This window comes from Mobula hypostoma, chromosome 17 (assembly GCF_963921235.1).
Source record: "Mobula hypostoma chromosome 17, sMobHyp1.1, whole genome shotgun sequence".
Lineage (NCBI taxonomy): Eukaryota > Metazoa > Chordata > Chondrichthyes > Myliobatiformes > Myliobatidae > Mobula > Mobula hypostoma.
This window is the reverse complement of record NC_086113.1, coordinates 45512119-45533479: the sequence shown is the minus strand read 5'-3', so window position 1 is coordinate 45533479 and position 21361 is coordinate 45512119. Positions and strand designations below refer to the sequence as shown.

The 21361-nt window shown below is 43.4% G+C and overlaps 1 protein-coding gene across 2 annotated transcripts in view; it reads left to right on the top strand.

Moving 5' to 3' along the window:
- LOC134357987 (uncharacterized protein C7orf57-like) overlaps positions 1 to 21361 on the top strand; it is a 100838-nt gene that overhangs the window by 45493 nt on the left and 33984 nt on the right. The gene's annotated exons all lie outside the window — the stretch shown is intronic.

Below are 21361 nucleotides of genomic sequence, written 5' to 3'. Positions count from 1 at the left end.
TTAGCAGCAAGCAGGATTTCCTGTGGCCAACCATTTTAATTCTATTCCCCATCCCCATTCCATCATGTTGGTACATGGCTGTGCTGCAACAATGAAGCTACTCTCAGGTTGGAGGAGCAATAGCTCTTTGTCTGGGTAGCCTCCAACCTGATGGCATGAACCTCGGTTTTTCTAACTTCGAGTAATTTCTCTTATCTCTTCCCTCTTCACCCTTCTTCCATTCCTCATTATGGCTCCCCTCTAACCACTTCTCTTCTCCTCACCTGCCTATCACCTCCCTCTGGTGTCCCTCCTCCATCCCTTTCTCCCATTGTCCACTCTCATCCTCTATCAGATTTCACCCCCCCCCCGCACACCCCACATTCTTATTCTGGTTTCTTTCCCCTTCCTCTCCACCCCTGAGGAAGGGTCATTGCCAGAAACATCACCTCTTCATTCCCTTCCATGGGTACAGCCAGATCCGCTGAGTTCCTCCAACATTTTGTAGCGAGTCTGGTCTTTGGGAACAGCAAATAGAAAGTATAAAGCAAGAGATCCTGATTGGAGAGTAACAGAAGCTAGGAATGGATTGCAAGTGTTCGCATCTACAGATCTTTCCTGAGCCACGTACACACAGACATAGGGATAACAATATAAAGGTAGAGACCACGTGGCTAAAGAATTCCTATAGAATTCTAGAATGTTAGTGTTATAGGGCAACACTGTAGGAGGCATAGCCTAATTAATTATGTTTGAAATTACTTCAGTCATGATGGAGGATATAACGAAAGGTAATCAGTCAGTGAAGACTTTTAAGTGTATTTTAAGAAAACTTTGAAGTGTGTGGCAGTTGTGAAATGTTAAAATGTATAAATATAGTGATTAAACAAGCATGCAGCAAATGCTGCGTAGTTTTAATGGGGGAAGTATGTAAAGAAACTTACAAATGTTACAGTAAAATTCCAATGATCCGCTCAGAAAAGACAAGGGTTCAGTGACAGCTTCACATTTTCTCACCTTTTACTCCATTTACAAGATCATTGTCGGTATATCTGATCTCTTTATATCCCTTTGTAGCCTCCTTTATCCTCTTAACAATTTATTTTCCCACCATCCTTGCGGTATCGGCAAATTTAGTAACTATACTTTTATCTTAATCCATACCAAGTCATTTATATAAATTGTAAAAAAGTCTTAACACCATTCAACACGGCACGTATTACCTCTTCCCAACAAGATAAAGAACCATTTAAGTGAAAGTCTCTTTTATTCACACCAATATGTTATCTTGTACCTTGTGAGCTTATGTTTTCTGCGATAGTTTTTGTTGCTGAATCTTATAAAATGTCTTCTGGAAATAAAAGTTCCCATGAGATCATTGCTTCTCCATGATCTACAGAGGGTTATCTTTAAAGATCTCCAATTTGAGTCACAGAGTCGTAGAACACTACAGCATAGAAACCGGCCCTTTGTCCCGTATAGTCTATGCTGAACCATTATTCTGCCTAGTCCCATCGACCTACACCTGAATCTTAGCCTTCCATACCCCTTCTATCCAGGTACTTATCCAAATCTCTGTTAGATGTTGAAATCGGTTCTGCATCCATCACCTTTGCCAGTTTAGTCTATACTTTCACCACCCACTGAGTAAAGAAGTTTCCCCTCATGTTCCCCTTCCACACTTAACCCATGACCTTTAGTTATAGACTTGCTCAACCTCAGCTTACTTGAACTTACCCTATTTATATCCCTCAGTATTTTGAATACCTCTATCAAATCTCCCCTCATTCTCCTAAACTTCAGGGAATAAAGTCCCAACCTTTTCAATCTTTCCCGAAAACTCAGGCCCTCAATTCCCAGCACCATCCTTGTAAACCTGTAAATTAATTGGCAAATGTGATTTCCATTTCACAAAGCTATGTTAACTTTGCCTAATTGTCTTATTTTCTAAAAGTATTGGTACATTTTTAACAAAATATTCCACTATTTTCTTCCAGATGGATGTAAAGCTAACTGATCTGTAGTATCCTATCTGTGCCTTTTTGCATGAAAGAGTTATATTCATCTAATAAACCTTTCACAAATCGTGGGAATTTTGAAAAGATAAAAGCCAAGGTGTCAAATATCTGCAAGTTCCAAGACCTAGACCTTAATTCCTCCTTGTGCAACTGGATACTTGATATCCTCACTTGCAGACCTCAGTCAGTATTGATTGGCAACAACATCCCTTCTACAATCACTGTCAGCACAGGTGCACCACAAAGCTGTGTGCTTAGCCCTTTGCTCTACTCACTTTATACCTCTGATTATGAGGATAAATACAGCTCCAATGCCATATTTAGGTTTGCCGATGACACCACTATAGTTAGCTGAATCAAAGGTGGTGATGAATCAGCATACAGGAGGGAGTCTGAAAATCTGGTTCAATGGTGCCAGAACAACAACTTCTTACTCAATGTCAGCAACACCAAAGAGGTGATTACTGACTACTGGAGAAAGAAACCAGAGGTCCATGAAGTAGTGTATTTGATATTTTAATAATACTGTAAATATAGTTTATTTGTTTACATAATTCACTACAGGTGATATGTAAGAAGTATGTGAATGGCATATGTTACTACACCACCACGCCATGTGTTCATGCTTCACTAAAGTACACTAAACTAAGTGTACCCGCTCACCCCGGCTCCCATGTTCTTCTTTCAATTAGTTTCTGGAGTTACAAGACATAATAGTGGTGATGAGGCAACAAACTCAAGATGACTACCTTACCTGGTGAAGTGCAGCACATTTTTTTTCATCACAAGGGGAGAGAGACGGTTGAGTTATAAAAAATCATGGCATTCTTCTGTGCAAGTGGAGCAAGACGGTCGAGTTTAAAAAAAGGCAGAAAACTAACAAAATTCCCAGTTTCATAAACAGTGAATACTGGGGCGATGATAACAACAATAAATAAATAAATACATAAGCAGAAATGGCTGGCTACATCAGAAAGATAGAGGCTTTTGATTGTACAACAGATAACTGGATGATGTATACTGAACAAATTGAGCAGTATTTTGAAGCAAATGAAATAGCTAATGAAAGCAGGTGCCAGTTCTGCTGAGTGTAATAGGTGGGAAAGCATACAATTTGCTTAGAAGTTTGACTGCTCCAAACAAAAAAATGAGTTTTGCTGAATCATGAGAGTAATGCAGGAATATTTAGAACAGAAACCATTGCTGATTGGAGAATGCTATATGTTTCATGAGCAGAATCAAAAGGAAGGGGAGTCCATTTCAGTTTAGCTGAATTGAAGAAGCTGTTTGAGCATTGTCAGAACAGCGATGGGCTTAATGATGCAATAAGAGACTCAAGAACAGCTCCTAATTGAAGATCAGCTCACATTAAAAACAGCAGTTGAAATCACCGTAAACAGCAGCCAGAGATGCAATTGAGTATGAACAAAATTGCAGCATCTGAACAAAAACCACCCTGGCTAAACAAACTATGTTACCGTTATGCCAGGGGATCACATACACCAGAACAATGCAGGTTTAAAAGTGAAAATTACAGAAAATGCAACAAAGTAGGACACATACAAAGAGTGTGTTGGGCAGACAAAGATAAATAGACTGCACAGGGAAGAGAAAACATAAAAAGACAAGTTGTAGTTTCAAAAAGAGCACTGATCTGCATGCTGTTGATGAAAAATCTGATAATGATGAGTGACAAAGGATTGGGTAGCCTCGAGATTTATAATGTGGAAACTAACAGGAGACAGTAACTATCCAGAAGTGAATGATGAATTAATTAAAATGGAATTGATCACTGGATGGCTGCAGATATCCAACTAAGAACTTGTACTGGAGAAAAGGTAACTCCTGTGGGAATGACCTTAGCAGCAGTGAAATACACCAACCAACAAGCCACATTGGGCTTATATGCAGTAAAAACAGCAGGGCCAGCATTCTGGGGTCATGAGTGGCAAAGGCAACTTGATTTGAGATCCATCCACCGTTTATATGTGCAACCCTTGCAATAGAATCGGTTGAATGCGAATTAAGAAAGGGTACTGGATGATGCCACAAGGACAGCATTGGAAAAATCAACCATATCAAAGATAAAATAGTTTTAAGTGAAAATGCCACACCCAAATTTTATACTACCTGGTTTCTTACACCATGCATGATAAAGCAGCTAGTGAGCTAGATTGCATTTAGGCCGGAGGAATTCTTTCCAAGGTTGAGTGGGCAATGCCAGTCATCCCAGTAGCCAAGAAGAATGGGTCTGACAGGATCTGTGGTGATTTTAAGGTCACCATCAACCCAGTGATGAAAGGTCACCATCAGCCCAGGATAGGGTATATCTTTGCAAACCTTTCTGGAGAGAAACACTTCAGCAAAGTGGACTTAACTGAGGCCTACTTACGGATGGAGATGGAAGAAGAATCCAAAGTTTTTCTCAACAGAAACACTCACAATTGTTTTTTATCACTATAATAGGATTACCTTTGGAGTAGCATCTGCACCTGAACTCTGGCAGAAAACTATGGACCAGGTGCTGCAAGGCTGCCCAGGTACTGAATGTTACCTGGATGACATCAGTGTTACTGGTAAGGATGACAAGGAGCATCTCCAAAGTCTCAAGACAGTGTTAAAAGATTGGAAGGTTATGGGCTCAGAGCACTACTTTAAATCAAGCATTACTTACTGTGGTCACACCATTGATGCACCTGAATTATGCAACTGTGCTGAGAAAATTAAAGCAGTGGTGGATGCCCCAAGGCCAAACGATGTGTCACAGTTGCAGTCCCTTTAGGGTTTGTCAATTACTATAACAGGGTCCTGCCAAGACTGGCTACTATGCTCCACCCCTTGAACTCATTACTACAGATTGGGAAGAGCTGCCCAAGGACAAAGCAGCATGAGGTGGCTCCCTAAAAGATAAAGGAAATGGTGACATGAGACACTGTACTTGCACATTATGACCCACGTTGCCCAATGAAATTTGTCTGTGATTCTTTGCCTTATGGCATAGAGTAGGTGCAGTCATGTCTCATATTATGCGTGATGGAAGTGAATGCCCCATAGCCTTTGCATTATACTCCCTTACCACTACAGAGAAAAAATACTTATCGATTGATAGAGAGGCCTTGAGTCTGGTTTGATGCGTAAAATGTTTCAACCAGTACCTGAATGAGAGAGGGTTTACCCTCGTTACTGATCATCAACCACTAGTGTCCATTTTCAATCCACAGACATGCTCCACTAACAGCAGCAGCACGAATGTAGAGATGGGCTCTGTTTCTTGGAGAACACAATTACAAGATCGAATTCAAGAAATATATCTAATCATGGAAATGCTGATGGATTTTCACATTTACTCTTGGAAAAGGCTATACCTGAAAAATTTACAAAAGAGGACACTCCTGTTGACATATTCTTTTTAATCCAAATCAAAAGTCTTCCTGTTACAGCAGAGATGATCCAAAGGGAGACCAAAAAAGAGCCCTCACTGTCTTAGGTCTACAATGCCACCCAAAATGGCTGGAATGTGCAGCAAAAATTCTCATTTATTCCAGCGCTGGGATAAACTTGGCCTTGACGGTAGTTGCCTTATGTGGGGATTGAGAGTTGTTGTACCATCCAAGCTGAGAGCTAAGGTGTTGAAGTTTATACCTTAGCAGAGAGGAGTTTTGTGTACTTAATTTCTCAGTAATATTTGAGTAATACTGCAAATATATTGTTTGATTAAGCATTCTTTGTTTATGTAATTCATTGCAGGCTATATGTAAGAAGTACTTGAATAGTATATGTCATTACACCATCACGTCATAAATTCGTGCCTCAATAAACTAAAACTAAGCATATATGTTACCTTGGGCTCCAGTGTGTTTCTTTCAATTAATTTCTGGAGTTACAAAGCATAATACATGAGCCAGTCCTCAGTAGGGGGTCAGAGGTGGAGGGGGTCATTAGCCTTAAGTTCCTTGCCATTATCATTTCAGAGAGTCTGTTCTGGCACCAGCATGCAAGTTCCATTACAAAGAAAGCACAACAGTGCCCCTACTTCCTTAGCATTTTGCGCAGTTTCATCATGTCATCTAAAACTTCGACGAGCTTCTATTGATGTAGAGTGGAGTGTATCCTGACTGGTTGCCTGGTATGGAAACGCCAATGCCCAAGACTGGAAAACCCTACAACAGGAGGAGAATACAGCCCAGTCTATCACAGGCAAAGACCTCTCCACCATTGAGCCCATCTACAAGGAGCACTGCCACAAAAACCACCATCTATCACCAAGGATCCCCACCATCAATGCTATGCTCTCTCTTTGCTGCTGTCATCAGGTGGAGTCACAGGAACCTCAGGTCCTACACAACCAGGTTCATGAATTGTTATTACTTTTCAGCCATCAGGCTCCCGATCCAGCATGGATAACTTCACCCACTTCAACTGATTCACAGCCTACAGAGGCACCTTCAAGGACCCTACACCCTGGGTTCTCAGTATTACTTATGTATTTGTATTTGCAGTTTGTCTTCTTTTGCACGTTGGCATTTGTCAGTCTTTATAGTTTTTCATTGATTCTATTGGTTTATTTTGTTCTACTCTGAATGCCTGCAAGAAAATGATTCTCAAGGTATATGGTGACACAGATGTACTTTGATAATAAATTTACTTTGAACTTTGCATATCTCATCAGCCACTTCTTTTAACATTCTTGGACGAGGTTATCAGAATATGGAGAGTTGTAAACCTGCAGTTCTAATACTTTCTCTGCTTCTGTGCCTGTGATTTTCTTTAGTTACTTCCTCCCTTCCAGAGATTTGATACATCAATGTTACTTGTGTTCAGGGAAGTGAAAACTGATACAAATTCCCCATTCAATTGATCTGCTATCTCCTTGTTTTCCATTATTAGTTTCCCACATTTTACGGGACAAGCACTCATCTTGTTAATTTGATTTTGAATTTCTATAGAAATTATGACTAACTGTTTTTAGCTCAATCTCATTCTCCAGCTAGTTTTCTTTCTTTAGTTAATATTTTAAGTTATTTGTTGCATATTTGGTATTCTGCCCAGTTTCCTGACCGGATAGTTTTCTTTGTGCAATTATATTTACTCTCCTCAAGTTTTACAGTTTTACATTAGCTTTAAATTCTTACTTAATCACAAATGATGTGCCTATCATTGGATGTCCAGTCCTTATATACTTCCATCCCCCATCAGGAAGGTCTCAAAGCTCTACGCTTCTTTTTGGATTCCAGACCTAATCAGTTCCCCTCTACCACCACTCTGCTCCGTCTAGCGGAATTAGTCCTTACTCTTAATAATTTCTCCTTTGGCTCCTCCCATTTCCTCCAAACTAAAGGTGTGGCTATGGGCACCCGTATGGGTCCTAGCTATGCCTGCCTTTTTGTTGGGTTTGTGGAACAATCTATGTTCCGTGCCTATTCTGGTATCTGTCCCCCACTTTTCCTTCGCTACATCGACGACTGCATTGGCGCTGCTTCCTGCACGCATGCAGAACTCGTTGACTTTATTAACTTTGCCTCCAACTTTCACCCTGCCCTCAAGTTTACCTGGTCCATTTCCGACACCTCCCTCCCCTTTCTAGATCTTTCTGTCTCTGTCTCTGGAGACAGCTTATCCACTGATGTCTACTATAAGCCCACTGACTCTCACAGCTATCTGGACTATTCCTCTTCTCACCCTGTCTCTTGCAAAAACGCCATCCCCTTCTCGCAATTCCTCCGTCTCCGCCGCATCTGCTCTCAGGATGAGGCTTTTCATTCTAGGACGAGGGAAATGTCTTCCTTTTTTAAAGAAAGGGGCTTCCCTTCCTCCACTATCAACTCTGCTCTTAAACGCATCTCCCCCATTTCACGTACATCTGCTCTCACTCCATCCTCCCGCCACCCCACTAGGAATAGGGTTCCCCTGGTCCTCACCTACCACCCCACCAGCCTCCGGGTCCAACATATTATTCTCCGTAACTTCCGCCACCTCCAACGGGATCCCACCACTAAGCACATCTTTCCCTCCCCCACCTCTCTGCATTCCGCAGGGATCACTCCCTACACAACTCCCTTGTCCATTCGTCCCCCCCATCCCTCCCCACTGATCTCCCTCCTGGCACTTATCCGTGTAAGCGGAACAAGTGCTACACATGCCCTTACACTTCCTCCCTTACCACCATTCAGGGCCCCAAACGGTCCTTCCAGGTGAGGCATCACTTCACCTGTGAGTCGACTGGGGTGATATACTGCGTCCAGTGCTCCCGATGTGGCCTTTTATATATTGGTGAGACCCGACGCAGACTGGGAGACCGCTTTGCTGAACATCTACGCTCTGTCCGCCAGAGAAAGCAGGATCTCCCAGTGGCCACACATTTTAATTCCACATCCCATTCCCATTCTGACATGTCTATCCACGGCCTCCTCTACTGTAAAGATGAAGCCACACTCAGGTTGGAGGAACAACACCTTATATTCCGTCTGGGTAGCCTCCAGCCTGATGGCATGAACATTGACTTCTCTAACTTCCGCTAGGCCCCACCTCCCCCTCGTACCCCATCTGTTACTCATTTTTATGCACACATTCTTTCTCTCACTCTCCTTTTTCTCCCTCTGTCCCTCTGAATATACCTCTTGCCCATCCTCTGGGTCCCCCCCCCTTTGTCTTTCTTCCCGGACCTCCTGTCCCATGATCCTCTCATATCCCCTTTTGCCTATCACCTGTCCAGCTCTTGGCTCCATCCCTCCCCCTCCTGTCTTCTCCTATCATTTTGGATCTCCCCTTCCCCCTCCTACTTTCAAATCCCTTACTCACTCTTCCTTCAGTTAGTCCTGACGAAGGGTCTCGGCCTGAAACGTCGACTGCACCTCTTCCTACAGATGCTGCTTGGCCTGCTGCGTTCACCAGCAACTTTAATGTATGTTGCTTGAATTTCCAGCATCTGCAGAATTCCTGTTGTTTGCCTATCATTGGGATTTTTCTTCCATGTTGTTTTCTATTCTGTGTTTTCTATAAGTTACCCTGTGACTGCATATTGACTGACTGATCCCTTAATGTAATTTATCAGTTTGTTTTATCTGGTTCTGCTTTCAAGTCCTCATAATTATTCTTATTTAAATATATATACTTGTCTGAGACCCTTTCTTCATTCCCTCAAACAGAATGTAAAATTCAATCATAATATGATTGTTAATACCTAGTGGTACCTTCATGACAAGGTTATTAATTAATTGTATCTCACTGCATGACAGTCCATCTAGTATAGCCTGATGTCAGGTTGGCTGTATAAGTAACTTTTCTGAAAACACTGAACTCCTCATTTAGCCTATCCTTGATTATCTGTTTATTTTTCAGTTTACAGAGATATATCAAATATAAATCCCCATGAAAATAGCCTTTTAAACAATCATAAACATGAGAAAGTCTGCAGATGCTGGAATTCCAAAGCAACACACACAAAATGCTGGAGGAACCCAGCAGGTCAGGCAGCATCCATGGAAATTAAGAAACGGTTGACATTTCAGGACGAGACCCTTCTTCAGGACTCAGGTCCTGAATTTTGTGTGCGTTTCTTTCTATGTACCCTAACTTACTATGTGGTTACTATCAGGGTGCTTGCAAACCATTCCTGCAAGTACTTCTTGGTCTTTATTATTTATCAAGTCTGCCCAAACCTTTTTTAATATTCTAGTATCCTGAATTTAAGTCACCCTCTTTATTTCCCCAAGACTAACATTAACTAGTAGATCCACTTTCTTAGTCTTTATGACTTCCATTATACTGTAGTCATCGCAATGGTCACATACCCCTCCGATCTAAACAGCCTTGCAGCCTTGTCTCTGCAATGGGCTTTAGTTCCTGTTCACTCTGCTCTCCACTCCATGTTTTATTTTGAATGCTACCCATACTCAGACACCAGTCCTTTGCTTTCGTTCTTTTATCAGTTAAGTCTGCGGTATTCTATCATGACCCAACTGGTGATTTATAAGGTTCTCTGAACCCTTACTTTCTGTGCCTCGGACTCCATAAGGAAGTATTACATACACCTTCTTCATCACCATTTATACATGTCCAGCGATTTGCTGGCATGCATTCGAGGTTTCCTCTGCTTCTCAGAATTACCTTATCTTGGCTTGTTGTCTATGACTACGATAACTCGCGTGAATTTGGTTTGAGTCCACTCCAGGTTTGAAGGCCAGTGACATGGACGTGGAACACCTGTGGTTAGATGTTGGGCTGGCAGATCAGTGTGGACAAGGGCTAGTGACCTTACCCCACCCCCACCCCAGGGTCAGCGAGTTTTATGTGGGTTTCGGAGTGGGAGTTTCATGCAGGTAGGAAGAACGAGGTCTGATAACCTTCTGAGCATGCAAATCAATGAGACTGGAGTTCAAAGTCTACTGTTCCCTGTCATTGGTGAGTCTGGAGCTCGAAACCTACTATTTGGTGATTGGGAGGTCCTGGGGTTGATGTTGAGAATCGAGGCCTGAGTGTCAATCAGAAGTCTGGAATTCGAGGCCCCGAGTCTGCGAACTCTGGGAGTCCACTGCAGAAGTCAAAGGACCAATGTCTGCAAGTCTGAGTCCAAGTCTATAACAGGCTAAAGATGTCCTGAGTTGGATGATTGTGCATGTGCATGGTTGGGTGGGTGGTAGGAATGTGGCTTGTTTTGCTGTTGTTGTTTTGGTGCCTCTTGTGTTCTGTGTTCTGAAATATGTGACAACAAATACAGGCTACCCCCAGCACACCCTCAGGAGTGTTGTTTATTAATGGAAGTAACACATTTCACTGTATCTTTTGATCTACACATGTTAAATTTGTATCTCAAATCTTCAATCTTCAATTTGCTACCTTTCTGCCCATTTGACTAGTTCTTTGATAGATTCTTCTAATCCAACTTTTTTTCTTACTGTCAACCACACATCTCTTGTGTTCTCTGAAAATTTTTAATTACTGTCCCTTTTAGATCATGGGTACAAATCTCATGGTGTCAAGTCAGATTTCTTTTTGTTCTTTGAACATGTGCAGCTTCCCCACTTGAAAGGGATTGAATGCGTCTACCCAAAGGTTTTTAACTGGATTCCACTCAATGACCAAACAACTTTTCCTTTTTCCTCCTTTTATTTTTTGCATGTGTGGTAGTTTGATAGTTCCGTTAGTTCCATTAACCATTTGCCATTATACATTAGTCACTAGTCTTTAGACATTAGTCATTAGTCATAAGACACTAGTCATAAGACATAAGGAACACTGTAGCTTGGGAAGATCTTGACATTGACGTCCCTCACGATGCCTTTGCTGTCTGGGTTAGTATTGATGATTCTGCCAAGCTTGAAATGTCCTCTCGGTGCATTTTGGTCACTTAACCAGATGATGTCCCCAACAGTGACATTTCTCTGTACAGTATGCCACTTGCTCCTGACAAACAAACAAGGTCCAGCGAGTTGGCTCCAGCACCTCCAGAACTTGGTCACCTCCAACTGCATTGCTCAGAGTCTTTTGTAGGGGTAGCTGGAAAAGTCAAAAGTTTTGAACTCCCCACTTTGTGAGATGCTCGACCGAGTAGAAGAGAGTTGGGTGTGACAGACTGAATATAGTCTTCCCGGCTCTGTACCCTGGCATCAATTGGGCGCTCATTGCCAAGGTTGGCTGCTATGTGAAGAGTTGTCTGGAACTCGTTGTGACTGAGCCCAGACTCCTTCCCAAGACTCTGGAGTGCTCTCTTTACAATGCATACAGCGGCTTCTGCAGCACCATTCCTGTGTGGAGAATCAGGTGGATGGATTTTCCACATCCATTTTTTGCCACGGTCTCCTGCAAGGCTGCTTCGTTCAGGCCGTCCGAGAATCTGTACAGCTCCTCCAAGACTGGTTTTGCTCCAATGAAATTGGTGCCTGGATCTGACCAGATCTTTCTTGGATATCCCCTGATTGCTGTGAACCTTTGATAGGCCATCAGGAATCCTTCGGTTGATAGGGTGTTTACCAACTCTGTGTGGATGGCTCTGCTGGCCATGCAGCAAAAGACCACTCCCCAGACTTTCAGCGTTACTCTTTTCTTGATGTCATCTTTTACTTAGTAGGGTCCAAAGAGGCCCACCATTGTGAACTGGAACGGTGCAGCAGGTTCAGTTCTTTCTGGTGGCAAGTCACCCATTACTCATTGACATTTCCTTGCTTTTGCGTTCCAGCAGAGCATGCAGCCATCGACAACTTTTTGGGCAATTTTCCTTCCCCTTATGACCCATGACTTTCTTCTCATCTTGAGCAGGGTTCCGGCCACTCCGACAGACTCTCATTGTGGGCCTCCTGAGTTAACAGTGTGGACACCCAGGCATCATAGGGCAAGATGGGGACACCAACTTGATCTTCTTTGAAGATTTGCACTCGGCCACCGCAAACTAACAGCCCAGAGTCTTGGTTTTTGTAGACTACCAGCCTGTCTGTATTGGTGCTTGGGAAAGTTGTGCCCTCTTGTGCTGCTAGAAAAATGTCTTTTGGAGCACTTCTCGTTCCCTTACTGAGATGACTCCTGTCAAAGAAACTGCCTCCCACTTTGGACTGTCCATGGCTTGATTTTGTCCAATGAACTTTTTTGCTGCTCTCCAGATCCATGCAACTGTTTTGACTAGTCGAGTTAGAATACTGAATTGCTTGATGTCCGCAAGGCTTCGGATGGCTGACGCTGCAGGCGGTCTCCATTGTTCTGTTTTGACCTGGTACTGTTTTTGTGCTGGTTCTTGTTTCTTTGCCTTGACCCTTGTCAAAGCAGCAACAAATGCCTTCTTTTGCAACTTGTTGATGCTTTCCCTGGTGGTGGCTGCTAGTTCTTTGGCTGATTTCATCGGCCACTCATTCACTGTCAAACTCAAAAACTTTGGCCCATTTTGCCACTCTGAGTCTTCGTCCAGGTCTTGAGGGCTGGCTGCTCTGGTGATTCCATCAGCAATATTTTGCAGACCAGGGATCCACCGCCAGTCCTGGATCCCTGTGCTGTTTTGAATCTCTCCGATCCTATTTGCAAAGAATGTTTGATAGCCATAGCTTTCTCGTTGTAATGCACCAAGGACTGTCTGTCTATCAACGAAGTGGTACCACCTCCCATCTTGGATTGGGCTATGCAGCTCAAAGTACTTTCTCAGGCGTGAGGCAAACACTGCTCCCCACATCTCTGCTTTGACAGCATCACCTTTGTGATCCAAGGGAGTTAATTTGGCTTTAGATTCCACCAGCCTGACGATTGAGCCCTGGTCCGAGTTCCAGCTTAGGTACATCACTGCTCCATAGGCGTGCTTGCTTCCATCCGAGAGCGTGATTGCCCAGGGTTCCTTCCTCAGTGAAGCATGGGGGAGTCAGTGCTCTGGTGAACTTTACCTTGCCAAGTTGAATGTACTCCTCGAAGAGCTTAATTGCATCCTCCCTGATGCCATCTGAGAGTGCTATGTCCCATGTGTCTTTGACTGGACACCTTTCGCCCTTTGCCTCTTGGAACGCCCTTCGTACCAGAATAGCTCCCTTCTGCTTAGCAGGAGTTACCAGGCCAACTGGGTCATACAGCCCTGATACTTGGCAAGTATCTCTTCGTGTCAGGGGGTTTGGCATCTGGTCTCTGATTTGCTCTTGTAGAAGGTCTTGGCCAAGACTCATTTTTTTCTTTCTCTTCAAGAAATTAATTGCAATCATGACATGCAGCTTGCCCTCCTTTACTGTGTAGCCCAGGCCAAGTGCCTTGCTGTCATCATCGCGCATTTTGTTTGGCAAGACTATGGTTTCTGCCTTGAACTTCTCCAGCATTGTACTCTTTCCTCCCACTTTGCCCAGAAAAGACCTAAGGCTTGAGCTCGAAACCTCTGGCCTTCAGGACCTGCTCCACATTTGCTGTGATGGATTTCAACTGGTCAAGGTCGTTGTGGGATGTGAGAATGTCATCAACGTAGCTGTCGTGTTGGAGCACCTGCTGCTCCTCTTTGAGGTGGGTGAAAGGAGGGAGGTTAGCAGTTTTGCGCATTGCTAGCTGCACAATGCACCCTGCTGGTTTATCTCCGATGTTCACTCGTGTGATTGCATATTCCCCCAGCTCCTCGTCTTCCGAGTCCCGCCAGAGGAGTCTATGCAAGTGTACTTCTCGGTCTTCCAACCAATTGTACGCCTTTTTTATGTCACCCAGAGCAGCGTATACTCCACCCCTAAATCTGAGTAGGACAGTGCGAATCTGGTTGAGGACATCTGGAACTTTCATTAGCAGGTCGCTGAAGCTCACGCCTCTGAACTTTTGGCTGCTGTTCCACGTGAGTCTCACTGGGGTTGTGACAGAGTGCGGATTCGGAGCAATAAGGTGCCTCACGTACCAGACTGGCCTGTTCCAGTTGATGATGGTGTCTTTGGACAATTTCATTGCACGCTTCGATCGATCGTGTCCTGCACTTAAGCAGTGTAGGCAGCTTTCCATTCGGGTTCTTTGGCTAGTTGCTTTTCCATCCCGAGAAATGTAGCCTCGACTGTTCTTTTATTGTTTGACAAGGAAGCTGGATCTTCTAACCAAGGATATCTGGCGTGCCAATGTGGTTCCTTGCTGTGGCAGTCACCTGTGACATAGGTGAGGCCTCTTCTTACAACTTTAAGTTCCTTCTCCTCAGCAAGAGTCATTCCTTTGCCACCCGGCTGGCAGTTTCCACAGCGGCAACTCTCGCATTTTGACTCTCATGCTGCGCCAGTACTATCCCACTTCCACTACTCTAGGAAGTCCCGGTTGGTGCTTGACGTACCTGACTCCTGGAGCTTGATGCCATCCTGTTTGTTTGGTGGAAGTTGCTCTGGAACTCTGCTGGTGAGCTGCTCGTACTTTACAGTAGCTGCTCTCATTGACTTTGCAAAATGTGCCTTGGACATGCGGGCCGACACAGACAGCTCTTCAAAGAGATCAGGATGTGCTCCTCTGACCACCCTCCCCAGTGGTCCGTCCTACAGCACGAAGTCTCCAACAGCTCTGGTTCTCTGAGGCGCTAGCTGACCTTCTCTATGGCTTATGAGTAAATTTATTTCTCTGGGTCTCACAAGTTCATCAAGCGGTATGTCTGGGAAGAATTTCTGCAGTTGCTTCGGTGTCACATATTTGTGGACATTTGCAATGCTGTCTAGTCCATAACAAACCAATTGGTGTGATTTGAGAGTGCCCTTGGGAATATTTACTCTGATTTTTAGAAGGTACCGCTTTGTCTCCACCTGAACCTTCATCTCCCCAATTCCATGGACGACGAGAGTGATTCCCTCACTTCTGAGGTTCAGTCTGCTTGCAGCCTTGTGGGCTATATAATTGGTGTCTGAAGCCAAGTCAATTAACGTCCCGATTTTTTGCCCAGCATTAGCTGTGACCTCAAGAAGCATCATAATCACCAGCAGCTCTTGCAATCCACTTTCCACCAGAAGGCCTGGTTTATCTTACACAGTGCTGAAGGCTCTGGATACAATATTTGAAAATACATTGCGACATTGTTTGGCCAATTCTGGTGAAAGTTTGCTGAAGAACTCCTCTTGATCCTCTGTATATTTCTTCCTGCCTTTATCTTCCTCTGGACCAAATCTGCTCTTTTTCTGACCTGCGCTGCTTTTCTTTATTTCAGCATTGGGGCACAGATAGTAATCAAAGTTGCTGGTGAACGCAGCAGGCCAGGCAGCATCTCTACGAAGCGGTACAGTCGACGTTTCAGGCTGAGACCCTGCTCAAAGGGTCTCGGCCTGAAACGTCGACTGTACCTCTTCCTAGAGATGCTGCCTGGCCTGCTGCGTTCACCAGCAATTTTGATGTGTGTTGCTTGAATTTCCAGCATCTGCAGAATTCCTGTTGTTCACAGATAGTAATAATGCTCAGCCTTGTAGTCTTGGTTTTTACACAGATAGGCGGGTTTGCAGTATGAACTGTCATCATGAACCTCGAGACACCTCTTGCATGCCCCCAACTTTCTTACTGCAGCCTTTTTCTCTGGTAGCTTTAGCGCTCGAAACTGCTTGCAAAAGTAGAGCTTCCTTTTGTGCTTTCCATCACCGCAGAGTACACACCCTGCATGGTCGTCGCCTGACTTGGTAGACTTGGTTCTGGCATGTCTTGGCTCAGCCCTGGTTTCAATTCTACTTGGATCTTCATCCCGCAGTTGCTCGAGCTACTCATATATGCTCTCTTGCCCTTTGAGGAATTCCAAGAGACTGTCAAACTGATTATCTGGTGTCACAGCATTTCTCCTGTCAGCAACGTAGACCAGCCATTCCTTTTTGAGTGTTTCTGGAAGTTTACTTTCAATTGATTTTGTCACCAGTCGATTTTTAATAGCACCCGTGTCTCTAAGGTCACTCAAGTCATGAAGTGCCTTCTCCACAGCTTGAATTAATTCCACTATTTTCCGTGATTGATGACTTCTGACAGCTGGCATTTTCTGTAACTCTGCCACTATTTCAATAGCAATGCATGTTTGATTTCCATAGCAGTTTTCTAGAACATGGAAGATGTCATCTGCAGTGTTATAAGTAGTGAGGCGAAGGTCTCTTCTGATTTTGTCATCAAGACTGTCCAGTAGTTGAACCTTTCTCACCTCTCTTGAACTGGTCGGCTCTCCCTGCCTCTGGAGTGCCTCCCAGTCCTTTCTCCACCTGTGAAAATCACGTTTGCTGCCAGTAAACTTGGGAAGGTCCGTCGGTTTCAATCTGATGGCTGAAGTGGGAAAATTGGAAAAGCCCAACGCCGTCAGCATTAGTCTTTCAGCATCCTCCTTTCTCCTTGCCTGTATGAAGTGGGCCTTCTTGGAAACCAACTTGGGGATGTGGATTTCGAGCCCCTTTAGGTGACTCTGAAGGTCCTTCTGATCCCCTGGCGGGATCCATCGTTTCCACTGACCATGCACCTCCTTCGCTGTCTTTACCAGTCCTTGCAGGTGGTTAAGCATGAACTCATACGCCTCCTGGTGGCCATTGGGTTGTATAGCAGTGACATTTTAACATTCATCTTCTGCTGCTTGTACTGCTGTGAACAATTCAACATTTCCAAAGTTGGTCCAAAGAGTCTCCTGGATTAGGCTTCTGACCTCCTTTAGTTTCAACTCACACTCATCTGCTGTCTTTGCCAGGTTGGCTTTTTGCTGTTCGGTTAACACAGCTACTTCCTCTGTGTTCAGCTCCGCCTGCAGTTCTGCAATGAGTCCGGCCTCCACATCATCATTGGCTTCCATGACTTTCACAGCTTCTATTGTGAGTTTATTGAAACTGACCCTGAGCTCCTCTTCAGACATGTCTTCATGGGTCCTGGTAATACTGTTGACCAGATGAGAAAATAATCTTTTTGCTGTTGTTTGCTCTACCTTGAGTTGCTCAACTGATTTCCCAATAGCTTGATCAGCCATGTTTGATTTCCTCTGCAGGCTGTTCGCAGGTGAGAAGGTAAGTACAACTTTTTAATGATGCTTTGATGTTGTTTTATCTTAACTTGATTTTCTTCCTTTTTCAGGATTCCAGGTTATTGCTCCTGCTGTTCCAGCTCAAAGCTCCCAGTTTTCAGTTTCCTGGTCAACCAGTTTTTCACTGTCAAGTTGGATTTCTTTTTGTTCTTTGAACATGTGCAGCTTCCCCACTTGAAAGGGATTGAATATGTCTACCGGAAGGTTTTTAACTGGATTCCACTCAGTGACCAAACAACTTTTCCTTTTTCCTCCTTTCATTTTTCACAAGTGTGGCAGTTTGATAGTTCCATTAGTTCCATCAACCATTTGCCATTAGACATTAGTCACTAGTCTTTAGACACTAGTCATTAGTCATAAGACTCTAGTCATATGACATAAGTCGTTAGTTATTAGTTACTAGACATTTAGGTGAAAAACCGGTTACCTCTGCGTACTTTGTAGACGGATTCCGACCTGCACCTCTCTGCTCCCTAATAGACCGTTATGTTTTCAAACCAGACGACCCCTCACGAAGGTTCCCGAGCTCTTCTTAAACCTCGCACCATTTCCCAGAAGTGCCTGCGCATGATGATCCCCGTGATGCGAAGCTCGTGCTGATCCAAAACGCAGTGACAGCAGTGCTCTTTTCCATGAATCAGTCTTTGAAGTTATTTAAAGTTCAGCATCTTACCGCAGATTCCAGCGCTGCTCCCGGACTGCGGCTGTGATGCTGCTGGGTCCTCCCGGTGTTCCGGGCAGAAGCAGCACTCAGGCAGTGGGTTCCATATGGTCATCAGTGGATTCTTGCTATTACTTTTAAATGTCATTTTCTTTTGCCTCTAGTTTGACTTGACACATAGAGTAGATGATATATTACCTTTGCAAATGCCCCATAAATGGCCATTAAATTTTATTCTTTACTAATTTCCATTGAGCTAAATCTGAATTTAATATACTTGTCCTTTACATTCCATGGGTTCACCTCATGGAACCTTATCAAAAGCCTTGTTAAATTTGATGAGGCCTACATTTAATACACTATCCACATAAATCTTTCTTATTATTGCTCAAAAAGCTTTCTTGTATGGGACAAGCTATTCCTTGTTTGTACATCTTCTCTCAAAAGTATTTGACAATGTTTGGTTAACCGATGTCCTTCTAAATAATAATTGATCTTGTCTCTCAGAATGTTTCCCAGTGATTTATGCATCAGGGATTTTGTTAGCTTAAGTTATCTGTAATTACTTGCTGCACCTCTTTCTTTATTTTTAATCAACAGTACTGTGTTATCAGCCATCCATTCTTCTAAAACCTTGCCTGTACCAGAGAGGATAGAAACATTATGATTAGAACTAGTGCTGCTTTTCTCACTCTCTTCTGTTAATGGCCTAGTGATGTAACTATTTTCAAAGATAAGAAACACTGAAATATTTGATTGCTTTCTAACTTTATATCATACAATGACGACTACAATGTCTGTATGGATACCCATTTTAGTGATGACAAATTCAAAGCATTCATTAAAAACCACATGTGTGTTTTCTACCACAGAAGTTGGATTATATAAGCTTCTCATAGTAAATTTGGGCTTTGCTCTTCATTTACCTGTCTCCAGTTTGATCTCCGATCTCTGATCTTATATGCTTTTGGTTTTCCTATCAGTAATTTTAGGCTTTGTTCTTTATTTACCTGCCTTTATGTTCCCTCTGTTCACTCTTGCTTTTAATAACACTCATCTCAGTTTCCTAGGATCTTGCTCCTTATTTACCTTGTGGCATATTTTCCCCCTTCTTAAATACAAACTAAAACTCTGCTCCGTAACATGTTCATCTGTTCAGGGTCACTTTGCTGAAGCTGCCTTATCCCCTGAGAGCCCCATGCCCACACTGCCTGACTCCAGACTCAATCCTCTGTGATAGCATTGCCACTTCCAGCGGCAGTTCTGACATTCATTAACCAGTTGTTAAACATGGTAACACCCTGGGCAACCCTGGCCTCAGAAATATTTCTTTGATACAATCCATCTCTCTCCCACCTCCTGTGCAACTTAAAATTAACATACATTAAAGTTGCTGGTGAACGCAACAGGCCAGGCAGCATCTCTAGGAAGAGGTACAGTCGACGTTTCGGGCCGAGACCCTTGGTCAGGACTACCTGAAAGAGCTAGTAAGAGATTTGAAAATGGGAGGGGGAGGGGGAGATCCAAAATGATAGGAGAAGACAGGAGGGGGAGGGATGGAGCCAAGAGCTGGACAGTTGATTGACAAAAGGGAAAGGATATATGGCTGTGATAGCGAGTCTGAGTCAAAATGTGGTCGAACAGTTGATGAGTCGAAGAAATTACAGATGGGGAGCAGTGAGCGATGGTTTCACTGAACTCCCGTCGAAGAGAAGATTTAAACTTCTTCAGTGTAAGCATCACCGGAAGAGGCTTCGCAGCAGTGAATTTAAAAACGCAAACATGAGGAATTCTGTAGATGCTGGAAATTCGAGCAACACACATCAAAGTTGCTGGTGAACGCAGCAGGCCAGGCAGCATGTGTTCTTGCTTTTTTCATTCCACTGCTCGGTCATTGACCTGAAACATGAACTCTGCTTCTTTTTACCTGGATGCTGTCAGAATTCCTGAGTGCTTCCAGCACTTAATGTTATTTTTTAATTTCAAATTTCCACCTTCTGTAGTACTTTACTTCTTCACCACCAGTTCTCTAACTCCCCCTCCCTCCCTGCACCTCCTTCCTCTTCATGCTCCACTTTACACCCTCTACTAATTCCGCAATGACCTTGAGTTTATTGGCTCCTTCTGTCTTGCATGTAAAGAATTTGAGCACAGGAGCTGGAGGAGCTCACTATAAAACTGGTATTGGGCCCTACCTTTTAGACTGATCTGCATTTAAATAGTATAATACAGAAAAGCTTATCAAATGTTGAAAGAACCAAGAGTATGAAAAAACAGACGATGCCAAGATTGAGGTCCTGGCACTAGGAAAGTTCAATCATATGTGACAGAATAATTAACCAAAGTTACCAGCTACTGTTTTTCACTCTGTTAGAATCTTCTTATTGGCTGGAGATTTATCTCAAATACCATTAATTCAGAATCTAACCACCCTACCTCCATAAATGAGTGGTTTATTTCATCTGGCCACAACTAGGGTGAAAGGATAACTTAATTTCTATGTCCCTCAGAATGGTCTAATACATTCCAACCACTAATCTCTGTTTAAACTTAGAAACTTCTGACCTTGTAAGATTTTATAGGCATCCCATACCTCACGAGCTTCACTCAAATACCTGCCTCTTTTGTTGGCACTGACCATGCTGATATTGAGTCAAACCAGCAGCTGAAATAGGTCAATGCCTTTTGAATATGAACATTAGCATTCTCTTTTATTAATTTTCATTTACTAAATTTACTGAAGTTCCCTCAACACACTATATATAGGTTGAACACATTTTCTGTTTCAATTTCGTTTCAGTAGAAATGAACACCAGTACTTTGTTTGGCAAAAAGATCCTGGGTTCAATTATCAGACTTCACTCAATTAGCCAGGGCATTAGCTAGAGTGCTGCTTAAAAAAAGCAAAATGGGATGACTTTGATACTTCTATTTTAGCAGTGAATGCTACACAAATGACCTACTATAAAAGATAAAATAAAAATATTGCTGAATAGCGAATATTTAGAGATATTAAACTATAGTTGGATGGTGGGGCAGAGATGCGTCACTCTCAAAGGAGGTTTAAGGTGCTCCTTCCCTCCACTCTCCTGCAGGTCATCCTTGGGCAAAGTGCAGCACCTGTTTAGCCCCCTGATCTGGGTCACTTGATGCCATGGGAGCAGCTGGTGAATATCACAAGAGCCAGACACTCTGATGAGTATTGATTTTGGCAGGGGTCACCTGTCTTATAAAGACACTGCGCAGAAGAAGGCAATGGCAAACCACTTCTGTAGAGAA